The sequence below is a fragment of the Balaenoptera borealis genome (assembly GCF_965194805.1).
Source record: "Balaenoptera borealis genome assembly, chromosome: 6".
NCBI lineage: Eukaryota > Metazoa > Chordata > Mammalia > Artiodactyla > Balaenopteridae > Balaenoptera > Balaenoptera borealis.
Window position 1 is genome coordinate 75,506,273 of NC_138863.1, and position 12,787 is coordinate 75,519,059.

The 12,787-nt window shown below is 33.4% G+C and overlaps 1 long non-coding RNA gene across 3 annotated transcripts in view; it reads left to right on the top strand.

Moving 5' to 3' along the window:
• Positions 1 to 12,787, top strand: part of LOC309630470 — a 290,298-nt gene that overhangs the window by 252,681 nt on the left and 24,830 nt on the right. For 2 of the 3 annotated variants that reach the window (XR_014245684.1, XR_014245685.1), the window contains one exon: positions 1 to 12,787. This exon is cut by the window's right edge and continues 24,830 nt beyond it. This is a non-coding gene — a long non-coding RNA (uncharacterized lncRNA). The other variant, XR_014245686.1, reaches the window with a different exon arrangement.

The following is a 12,787-nucleotide window of genomic DNA, read 5'->3' on the forward strand; positions in this document are numbered from 1 at the left end:
AACATACATGAGTGTCTCAGCTCAACAACAGAAGACAAACAGCCTTCCTGTTATTGTAAAACAGCTTTAAGAATTATTTCTACAACAATAGAATTGGAATCCAGAGCAACTATTGGCAGTAGAATGGTAAATCACTGTTATTTTCCTGACTATGAATACAAGCAGTATGCTTGCAAAGCCATAATATCACCAGAGGTGATCATTAGTGAATTGCATTTATCATATCTTAATGTGTGATTTTCCACATAGTGTTGTAGGTCTCTTTTACAACAGTGTGCCTTTTGACCTACTTTTTTTGAAGCTCAGCATCTTGAAATTGAAACTTCAATTTCTAATGCCTGTTTGTCATTCTGCATATGTTTACTTCTGGGATTAAAAAATTTGAGAAACAAGAATATGTAGCAACACATTTCTGGATGTTAATATTGCTGCTGATCTGATTCATATTTTTGTAATGTACCATCATCGGTATTTGAAAAGAACAACTATATTTAGCACAACAAGTTCTATGAAATATTTCATTGTGAAAAATTTGATCAGAAGACATGTGTCCTTCCAAATAGGTATTTATCTAAGATGCTGGAATTAAAAACATTGAAATATGTAGTTGGTATGCATATAAATATAAAAAGTATTTGAGAATAGCAAAGCATTGGCTGTTCTTTGGTTCTTGAGTTGATTTTCTATTTCTTGCTTTATATTTTGGGGGAGCAACCAAACCTCTCTGTACATAGTTTCATCAGAAATAAAATGAAGCTCTCCTTTCCATTAAATAGTTCTTATACAAGACCTGAATACTCAAGCAGAAATGTATTGCCAATATGCAATTGTTAAATTTAAAATTATTGCAATTTTTCCCAGAATAAATGTATAACAACACCTTCATTTACTTCTCAGCATTGAGAAGAAAACTGATGTATTCATCACATAGAAAACAACATCTCTCAACAGTTTTTTGTTCTTTTTTTATTTCACAGGTATAAATTTTACTTCAGAAATTTTTATGTTTTAAAAATGTAATGTGTATTCTGAGTTATAATGTTTTGTTGTTAAGTAGAGATTTCAAAAGTAATATGACACATTAACATTTTCAAAAAATCTTAGCTAAATCAGAGGTTTGGATGAAAAGGGAGTTCACAAATTGATGTTCTGATAAACTCTTGTTTTGCACACTAAATAGGCAATTCTGGGGTTCTTCAAATGTAATACCTATAGAATGTCTTCTTTTGAGGAGTTCCAAATTCCTAACAAATATGGTTTTACTAAATCCACATGAGGTTGCATATTTTTATTCCAAGAATATGCTGTATGTTTAGAAAATTGAGGGGCTCAAATATTATATGTTGAAATTGCATAGCAGAGTCATTGACAGTTTCCAAACAACAGAATTGCTTTGTCTTTTGAATATTGCCACTAAGAAATGCGCACCAACGTCCTTGGAAATGATATTTTAAAATTTCAAAAAACCCACACACACACAAAAACCCTCAATTGGTTCTTCTCATTTCCCTGCATAAAATAGCACTATATTAATTATAATAGAATAGAATAATTTCCTCTTATTTGATAAAAATGTAATATTCCATAACTTGTTTTATGACCACAGATAATTACTTTTACCCATATTGGAGAAAAAATAGCAAATATTTAGCAAGATACTAAAAAAATCATAAGACATTTTGCTTACCAAAAATTGTCTACACTTCAAAATGTGATAACAATTTGAAAAAAAAGCCCTCATAGAACTGATCTTCATAAATATCAATTGATCTTCATAAATATCAATATGCCTGTAAAAATTAGGATTTTATTTTATGGAATTACTTTAGTTTTACCTTTTAATTTTTAACTACAAAAGCAAGAATACCCTTGTTGAAATAAAATCAAGTAGCTCAGAATTATATGTAGTTGGTTATGAAATTCTCCCTCCCAACCCCTCTATTTCTATTCCCAGAGATACCTACTAGTAAACATTTGGTGTGTATTATGTCAGACTTCCTTTCCTCATATAACCAAATATAGAATTTAAAAATGATCATTCCATACATATTTTTTTGCTGCTTGCTTTTTAAACATTTAAGAATATCTTTTCATGCCAGTACATGAAGAGTTACCTCATTCTTTCAAATGGCTTAACAGCATTTTACTGTATGAATATGTCATTATTTATTGAATTAAATACCTATAGGTGGATGTTTAGGTTGTTTCCAATTTTAATTCAATTTCTAAGGGAATAGTTGTAAAACATATGCTTTAATTATGAGCCAGAGTATTAGTTATTCAGATGAAAAACACTAATCTCCTAGAGACTTCTCACTGACTAAAGTCAAAATAGAAAAAATGGAGACCTAGATTTTATACTACATTTTTATATCAGTCAGCAACTATGTAGTGTATTGGAAAGGACTGTAGATTTGGAGCCAAGGAATCTGGGTCTCTTTCAAACCCTGTCACTTATTAATTATATGGCATTGGGCAAACCATCTCACTTCTCTGAACCTTGTTTTTTCATCGACAAAATGATGAATGTAAACTCCATGGTCTTTAAAGAGTCTAAGAACTCTAAATGGAAGATTCGATGTTGCTATTGTAAAAAATTATGTACCCATCACTCACTAGGTGAGGTGAGGATTTCAGAGAAAAATAAGCAGTCCCCCATCACTTTAGATTATTTATTTTGTGGTAGGAAAGGCTGATGGGCGTCATGGCACATAAATTGAAGAATAGCCAAAATTTATACTCCTTTCCATGCCTATATTTTAGCCATTCCTTGCCCTATATTCTATTCTACAGATATATTTGGGGAATCCAGACTTTATATTCTTAGGTGGGATATCCTATACTCAGACACAGCAGATTAATTCAGTTTTGGATGGAAGAGTTTCTGATGCTTGGTCAGTCTTGGATTGATCATATTTTCTCAGAGCCTTCCTTGTCTGGGTAGATTCTTGACGTTAGAATTGAATTAGGACAGGCTGTTTAGAATGTAGTGTGCCAAGGAGCAGCTTTTAGAGATTCTGTCAGTGGCGTAGAACTGATTCAAGGACACTAGTATTTAGTATTTACTCTTGCTTCTTCTACTAGTTTACTAGATGATTTGTTTTGGATCTGTCTGAATCGTTAGATAAAGAATGGATACATAAGTTGGTTCTCTAAAATGGTAACATGGGAATAATTGATTTTGATCATTCCATTATTTAGTTCAATTAAAATAAAAATAGGCTTCTTTTGCAGAGTCCTTTCTTTGGTCACACATATCAGGCACAACTCTATGGTCTCTGTGTCTGGGTAATGACAATAACAATGTCAAGTATAAAGATTCTCTTGAAAAAGTGTGTAAAACGTTTGGATGCATGTTGCCACAAGGCAGTACGGTTATTAACATATTATGATTTTTTTCCACTAAGTCCAAACTGAGTACCTGAAATCAAGCTAAGATGTGAACTAAAGGAAGTTCTCTTGTAGTAGCAGATAGGTCATCTACTATAATTGTAAACACCCGTTGCCCAGACTAATTTTATTTATGCCTCTGATGGTGTGAGATTTTATTTGCTTTAGGTTGCATTTCCCAACAAAATGTACTTCATAACCAATTTTCTTAATGGCAATTCATACACGGTGTATTTAATAATGTCATTAATTGCTCTGTTACTAATTGTTTCATTACCTTTCTCATATTAGCAACTGTGAACACCCAACATTATTTATCAGGTGTATGAGTGCCCTCTCTCTCCTGGGCAGTGATGCTTACTTAGGAACAGAAATGAAATCCTTTAGCAGGATTCCTGCCTTTCCCCACAGCTCCTACTGTCACCTGGGGTGAAGGCCAGCTCTAATTTTTAAAATAATTGCCATGAATATAGTTTATATATACAAGGAGCCCATGAAAACGGCTTCAGTGTTGATCCTCACATTAATCCCATTTTTCTACTCTCAGAAGAAAAACTAACATTATCCTTATATAAATAATTTATATGAAACCATTGGCAGGGGAGTGGGGTGGTACTGGTAGCTTATCTAAGAAGCCTGATAGGCCAGATTGCTTCTTCTACTAGGGGGCTAGAAGATTTTTAATGATGTTCCTGCATTTGTTTTCATCATTTCCATAAGATTACAGACCCGATGCAAATATCTTGTAAAATGTATGAATTGGAATAAAAAATTTTACAGGTCAATATCAATAATCATGTGAAAGCTTCACAGGAATTTACTCTTTGTTGAAACTAAAAGGGCTAAGAGTGTTCTTTAACTGCTTTGCTCTTCATCTGAACACAATGATTTCTTCAGTCTACCTTCTTTTTCCTTTCGGTGAGCTTAATTTAATATGAATCATCGAAGCAAAATTGTAGCTGTTTATAAAGCAAATTCATCTCTTTTATTTGTATATTGGGTTGGCTATGCAGCCTTTTTTCATTTAAAAAAAATAATTGTTCATATTTTCGTCTTGAACATTTTTCAGATAACTTTATCCACTTCTAACCAAAAAGCTTTAGAATATTTTTTTTAGAATCTTGATGTTAATGCAGGCACCACTACCAATTCTGGGTGAGACAAATGAATCTATTTTCTCAGCAAGATTCAAGACTTCATGCCCCCCTGTTAAGGCTCATGCTATGAGCAGGGCTGGTACTGTTTATGACAGATGCAAATTATACTCTACATCTTTTGTATTTTACAATTTATAGTCAGGCATGCATCCTCCAAATCCAATTCTTTCCTTTAAATCCCAGAATTCTGGACACTTCATAAAGCAAAAAGCTTGCTGCCACCTTCAAGGAACTCAAATTATCTGATTTTTTTATTTGCTGCTGCCATTAGATTGAAATGATTTTTCTTCAGTTTGCTCAAAGCCAGATTTAAAGTCAGGTCCCAGAGGTAACAGGAAAGTCGATCCCCTAAGCTACTCAGTCGTTGTTTGCTTTTTTTACATGTAATATCCTACTTCTAAGCCAGAATATAATTTAAAATACAAAACACACTGTACATAAATATGTCCTTTGGAAGTTTTGTAATCTGACATTTAATAGAAGTTAACTAAGTGCCTTATATCATGTTTGTTGAGGAAAATGGAGAAATTACAAATATCCTTCAAGACAATTATTTCTTAATAGCTTTCTACATATTTTGAATGCTACACGTTTCCTTACTACTTTAGATCAATAACATGACGTGCTCTTTTTGAACAGAGACCTGCTAGATTTCTCATTTACTATGCACCTAAATAAGCTAAAAAACATTCAAAACACTTCATACATTATGAGCTTCTGATAGGCATTCCAAGAGCTCTCCTTTGCAGTCACTTTCTGTTTGCTGGGGAACAGCAAAGGGTTACTTCAGCCCAGACGCTGTAAGTACCAGCAACAGGAATCCATTGGCTTTCATTTGTCCATGTCTTTCATTTGATACTACCAGTATTAATAGCTTTGCAAGGAAATTCTGCAGTCATTAATCATAATAATTAATCAGATCCAATTATATTGCATATAAATGTGAACAAATTGCTGAAAAAATAATGATCTATCACCAACATGTCACAAGGAGAAAGAGACTAAAATAGTAATTAGAAGCAGGGATTTAGTTGTATACAAGTGCCCTGCAACTGATTTTAACAGTATGATGATTCGATGATGTAATTAGTCAAAAGTCTAGCAGGCTTTTTTATAGCAGACCATCTAATGACTGTACATCTGGAGAAAATAAAGTCCACTTTTCTATAAGATCGTTCTGCATTTGCTCCTTACTTTGCGCTTCTGAATAAAGGAGATCTGCTGCCCTTGGCTTTCTAATACTGGGAACTAAATTGTTCCTGCATATGTTTTCTAGATTTTCAATGTCTGTTTGTAAAGTAAGGCTGTCTGTTAACTGAAGATCTCTGAAGTTAGGAATTAAGATACTCTAATAGCATTTTTTTTTTTTACTCTTGTAATCATAAAAATGCGTAACATAATTCAAAATACAATGTTTTGGTTATAGTAAGTTAACACTGTGGGTGGCGTACATGATAGCTATGTTCACCTATCTTCTTTCCCTTGAACTGAACGGAAAACACTTCAGTAAATGGAATTACTCTGTTTTCACTTCAGTTAGCACTCTCTAGAGCACTGGCAGATTTTATCAGAAACCATTTTTTAAAAATATGTGTGTGTGTGTGTGTGTGTGTGTGTGTGTGTGTGTGTGCGTGTATAAATTCTTCTTTAACAGATTTTAAAATCTGACCAAAATACATTGTTCCATATAAGTTATTCTGTAAAACAATTTTAATAGGTGTTTTCTTTTTATTTTCACTTGTCTCACAGGATAGAGCTTCCAAACATATATTTTCAATTTAAAACTTGTGCTATGCACATACATAATTAGCACTAGTTTATTGTGTGGTCAAATATGTATTTTTAAACCTTTCAAAACATTTCCTTGCTTGACTCACAGATTACACATAAAATGGTTAACTAAAGATTGATGAGCAGTTTTTATGATAGGTTTGCGACTTGAAAATAAATGTTAGGTTCATCATAGTTTTCAATATTAAGCACTGCACTTTACCGTCTTTGATCTCAGTGTTGTGACTACTACAAAGAAATAAAACCTTATCTTACCTTTTCCAGCATCTACTGCAGAAGACCTCAATAATGCATAAGAACATCTGGAAGTACGGTAATTTCAGCTATCAGAGATAAGAATTGACACAGAACAGGTAAACCCAACAAAGTCATCATGTTGAAATGAACTGATTAAGGTTTAGTAACATAAAACATCATGTATAGTGTTTCCATGCTTGCTACATCTTGCTATTTTATATTAAAAAAGGAATGTCAATTATATATATTTAATAGGTTGATTAGCTGGTAGCAATATTATATTTTACATAAAGAGACAGAAATGTCTGCAGATCTATTGCCATACACATCTATTTAGAGTTAACTGTGAGTTCATAGAAAATACATGGGCATAGTAAACAGGATTTTGAAATGACAATTTTTTACTGGTTGAAAGTGCTAATTGCTAGTTTCTCAAGGGTATAGAATTAATCACCTGCTAGATTTACAGTCTCTAGGTTGAGACCTGAGGATGGAGGCAATAAGAAAAGCTCTTGAGGGACATATCATATGGTGAGTCTAAATATCAGTCTCTATGCATATGTAAATTGGTAACAAAGTTTTTTCAAAGCTCAAGTATGCTAATTTCAAACAGGCAAGACTAAAGCTAGCTTTTAGCAGCTGTTTAACGTCTGCCTGTGGGTGGTAGAGAGAGCTTAAAATACAAGCAAACAGTGGTGCATAAGTAATTAAGCAACATTTTGCTGGGCATAAATAATTCTGTTTATATTGCTCTTTTGAAGAGTATAGAATACAAAATAACAGATCAAGTGCACCTTTGGTCACCAGAGGTTAACTGTTCTTCCTCCTTACCTTTTCTTTGGTTTTATGATTTAAGAGGAATAAATAACAGAGTCAATCTTTTATAACTTCATAGGAAATAAAATCATTTCAGGTGGGGAAAAACCCTATTACAGAATCACTGTTCTTATAGTTCAACTATATTGTTTTTAGCCTATTCCTCTAGTGATTTATTGGAAGAAAATGTAATATCTAATCAAAGATTTGCTTATTAACATTTATTTTAGTATTATTGAAAGTGAATTATTGTGATGTTTGTTAAAAAAATTAAACTTTTAACTAAATTTGAAAGAAAGAAAAATGCCTCAATTTTTCAGGACCAATTTTCATTATCCCGTACATTAAAAATAAAAGGTAAGTGATTCACTCAGAGGTCATTGCCTAAAAATGAGGAATGCTTAATTCACTGTACCACATATAGGATAATCACCTAATTTTAACAGCTCTTGCTAAGCCACTAGAAATGTCTAAAAGCAAAAGGAAAGCTGGTATAAAAAAACTGCATTTGATTCAATAAAAACCTTGAAATTGACCAGAAGGAAGATGAAAGATTTAACACGATTTAGAAATACCTAGTCTGGAAAGAAAGGATTATAGATACTAACTGTGAAAAGAGTCAGGGGTTTAAACTTTGTTTTCGTTAAATATTCATGGCTTAAGGAGTTAATGGTTAAAGGAAGTACTCAGTTGGGTATCAGATATTATAAAGGGCTTTATAACACATAAGAATGCTAGGAAGGCAGGAGTAGCCATTTATGCACAAGATTGCTATTTCCCTTTGCACTGAAGGAGCAGGTAAACAAAACAGAATTTTCAAAACCCCCTTTTATCCATCCTCTACATTCTAAAAAAATATGTAAAATTTGGTGAAATAAAACAATTGGTTTTTTATGACATTTCTATGTTTTCCAATTTTGTATTTTTTAACCTATCATGAGGTTGGGTTTTAAAACCACATGGCCTGAACAGAAGAATGGATGGGACAATAGGTGGTATGTACAGACTTGATATTCAGTCCAGGTGATCTGTCCTAGGAAAGATGTTGTTACTTTGTACCTGGTTCTTCCCCTTTCTCTTCTACAAGATGTGTATATTAACACCTGTTCAGTCTCCCTAACAAAGTAAAATGATGAAGTTCAGTTAAATGACTAGAAAATAAGCATTTCTTTGGGACACCATTCTAAAGCTTCTCAGGCTCACTGAACATCTTACTCAGATTCGCTTTCATTCTCTATGAACCAATGGACAGAGCTCTCATTATCTAGCTAATGGAGGATGGATGGGAGAAGGAGGCAAGTAACAGGTTCCCTATATCTATATGACAATTTTAAGATTTGTTTTAAAATTCTGACAAAAATGGATAGTAAATAGTCACCACTACTCAAACTAGTATAATTAGGGTTCTTTTTCCTTAGTCAATATTTTCCTGAAAATCGTACTTGTTGTCTATGCATATCCTGAGTAATAATTTCTTTTTTAAATCAGAGGAGGCCTTGACTACATATGTTTAGGTAAAAACTTGTATATTTTTATATGCTGTTAGGTTAGCATAAGTCTTGGCCATGTATGATTAGGTATGAACTTTAAATATTGTTTTAGGAAATTTGTAGTGTTCTGCTTGGCCATTAATTTTTCTTCCTCTTGATCTTCAGCCTTCTGTGTGCTGCTTAGTACCTATTATTATTTTGGACTTGCATATGCTCTGAGGTGTTTGTCCCACCAAAAATAGACAGTTACTGAAAAAGCAAAGTAACACTGGAAGTGGAATTAAGTTTGGGTTGCCATAGACATACCATGGTACCTTTGTTCTATACCTCATCATGCATTTGTCAGTGGAGGATAACAGTTTCTACACTTTACTGTAATTCATAAGTAAAAATGTTGCTTTTATTTCTCATATTATCTGTGGAGGTATGAATGCAGCCAAGCTTAGACTTTTGGTGATCAGATTAGTTTAATACATATTTAAAAAGACAGTAGTATAATTTTGTTCAGAATAATCAGTCTAACTGATACAGACCTCAACATAGTAATGAACTATGATCAACTTACTTTGTTCCACTGGCAAAGTTAATATTAACCTGCAAGATATGAAGGAACAGTGTATAGATGACTAGGAGAGATCAGAAACAAAGGTCCAAGTTGGAAAGCTGATCTAACAGATAGTGAAATCTGGAGTTTTATTCCAGAGCCAAGTCCAGTACTAGGAAGGCAGAAAGTGATAGATACAATGTATATAGATACCCAATATCAATTAGCAAGAAGATTATGGGACCAGGAAAATCCAGAGAATTCTAATCCCAGGATAGAGACTGCTTATCTTCTACAAACTTTGATACTTTTTGTAGTGTATTTATATACAAACACATACACACATATGCAGAGTCAGAGGGTTGCAGAGACTCTGCAGTCTCTGCAGATATATCTTCTGTAAAGGTGGGCAAAGCAGAAAATTCCCTTAAGGATAATAAGGCATATTCTCAGAAATATTTGTAATCCTTTATGTTCAGTGCTTCATTTCATCAGAAGGAAATGCAGATTTACTTATTCATTCTTCCATTCACTCAGCCACTGACTGTTTTCTTCCTTACTACAATGTGTAGGACAGAGTGCAAATTAAAACAAATGCAAAGATACATAGGGTACAGTAGAATAGTAGGGTCAATAAATGTGGAAATACTGAAAAGTCAGAGTTGAATATTACTTATTGCTGACAGGTCTCTCACTTGATCTCTGACTTTTTAAGCCAGCATTATGACAGCTATTAAGAGATGGGATTACCTGTGATGTGATCCAACATATATAGAGAATACAGAATATCTGTGAATATAAAATATCTACTGTAAACTTTCCCTTTTCAGCCACTCTGTAAAATTCTGACCACTCACCATACCATACTCCTTGGAAATGGTTGTATGGATATATGCTGGTACAGATTGCCTATTGCTCTATTATTCCCTATGAAATTCTAAAAACTTTGAATATAGGGAGCATACTCATTCCTAAATGGTACCCCATATACCCATGGTACTCACTCTTCCCAGTGATCATTCAGAAAACCTTTTGAGCCTGTTAACAAAAGCTATTTCAGAATGAACCTTTGTCTTGTCCTTGTTTCAATTCACAAAGTTAAATTTACTTGGAATTTCAAACTTCCTCTGTTTTAAAACTGTTGGTTTCAGATGCAGACTGCATAGTTTTCTGTATTGGGAAAGACAATTTTAATTTGTGAATCACATAGTAATATTTTTCTTTTTAAAACTTGGAAGCAGCATTCTGCTGATTTGCTTTAAAGGTGTGCTGCTATGAAAGAGGGAACAATTACATATACAAAAGAGTTTATCTGGGAAAACTGGTGGAGAATAGCAGAATAACTTGAACGACACGAATGTCTGAAAAAGGAAAAATACTATTTTCTTACACCAATTAACTTCTTTTCCAGATATTATCTAGATCTTTTGGGCATGTAAGATAAATTTGTTTTACTAATTCCCTTTGAAAATATCTGAGCTCCTCTTTCTTTTTCTGTTTTTGACTGCAGTCAGCACATGGAGTTAATACATACTTGGACCAAACAAGGAGGTGACATTGGCAAATCAGCCTAATGCTCTTACCTTGAGGGAAAAAATGTTCCTTATGCATTACATCTCTATACAGAATACTACTCTGCATATATCCTTGGAGGTAAAGAAACTTTCAAGAAAAAATTAAAATTCACCATACTATCTTTCTAACTAACCTAAATCAACACCTATATAAAGAGTAAGGTTGGAGCAAAGAAAGATGAGAACTTCTCATCAAAGGCCCAGAGGCCTGTAGGTTGCATGGGATACCTTGAACCTGGAATCACTTCATCCATATTCTCTTCCCTTTGGTGTCAGTCTGATATGTGCACACCAGCTATAAAATGTTGTCTTCTTTTGGTTTCTGAACTGAAATTCATCTTAAAGGCATCACCAAATCTGTTGACTATACTTCATGTTACGAGAAAAATCTAGACAGAATCATTTCAGTATTCGGGTTTTTCACCTTTTTAAATGTGTTTTTATGGAGATGATTGTACAATGTTAAGATTAATTGCAGCTGAGAAACTTCTCTCATTATATTTACTAATTTGTATACCAACCAAATGGTAAAAGGGAAAAAAAACCTAAAAACATATTTGGTAATTTCATGAATTTAAAAACTAGCCCTCAGGGAAAATGCATCACTTTTTATTTTGTATCACTGCTGTGTTTAAGAAACCTAAAAAAGGCAATTTCATATTCTCATATTTTGACAAGTACTTTACATTTGCTTGAATAAATATTTTACTATGAAAGGAATATGATTAAAAAGACAAGGAACCCCACACTATTAACTTCTCAGGAACATTAAAGCAGTAAAAGTACACACTCCATAAGCCAAGGGATGCAGCAGCATTCAGTTAACTCCAACCAATCCTGGAAAAGGATTTTCTTTTTCTTTCTTATTTTCAAGCTTCAAGAAACCCTACACTTGAAGAAAGGGAATATGTGCTTCAACTGTCATATTGATGTGGCAGAATTTAGCTCTTTTGTGATGAGCTTCCATGTCCCCAGAGCATAAAGACAATAGTACACTATATAGATAGCCAATAAATCAATTAGCTTTAGCGGCCAGAGTTCAAGAAATGCATTAATTCTTTTCGATGAAAACAGCTTTTACTTGTAGCCACACTTCATACTGTTAAGGTCAATTTTTCACGTGGAAATTATATTTAGTGGCTGAAAAAAATCACTCATAAATTTTGTAAAGCAAAAAGAAGCACTTATTAACATAGGATAACAAGTTTGTTTTATTTGTAATTATCTATCTTTAGAGTAATTGAGATTCTAAACAGCAGCTAATAGCCTCACTGTCTCAAATTACTACTGCCTGTAACTTTACTTTGCCAAACATCAAAGAGCTTTTCAATTGCAACTCTACTACTAAAACCTGGGTCATTTTCTAGCAATTAATTGGAAGAGGTGATTAATAGCTTAATAATGGGTTGCTCTGTGTTTTAAAAAGTGCAGGGGATGTGCATAGGAAAGGAATATGTAATTTTGTATCCCTGAAACATAACCTAATTGAAAAATCAGCAGTTGGTCTTATTTACTTTAGGCTTGTATTTCCAAACCCTCTTTTGATCTACTCTGAGAAAATGTGTAAATCTGGAGAGTATTTTTTAATTAACTCCTTGAACGTTGAACACGCTATGAATTTAAGGAGCACAAGCTATTTCATGGCACCTGCTGTGCCGCAGTAAACTTCACAGAAATTTGAGGCCAATACGTGCCAAGTATCTACCTGGATGTGCAGATGGTGGTGCCCATTTAGCAAGTCACACACTGTCAGGCTATCAGTGGATTTGTAGGGCACACTCACCTACA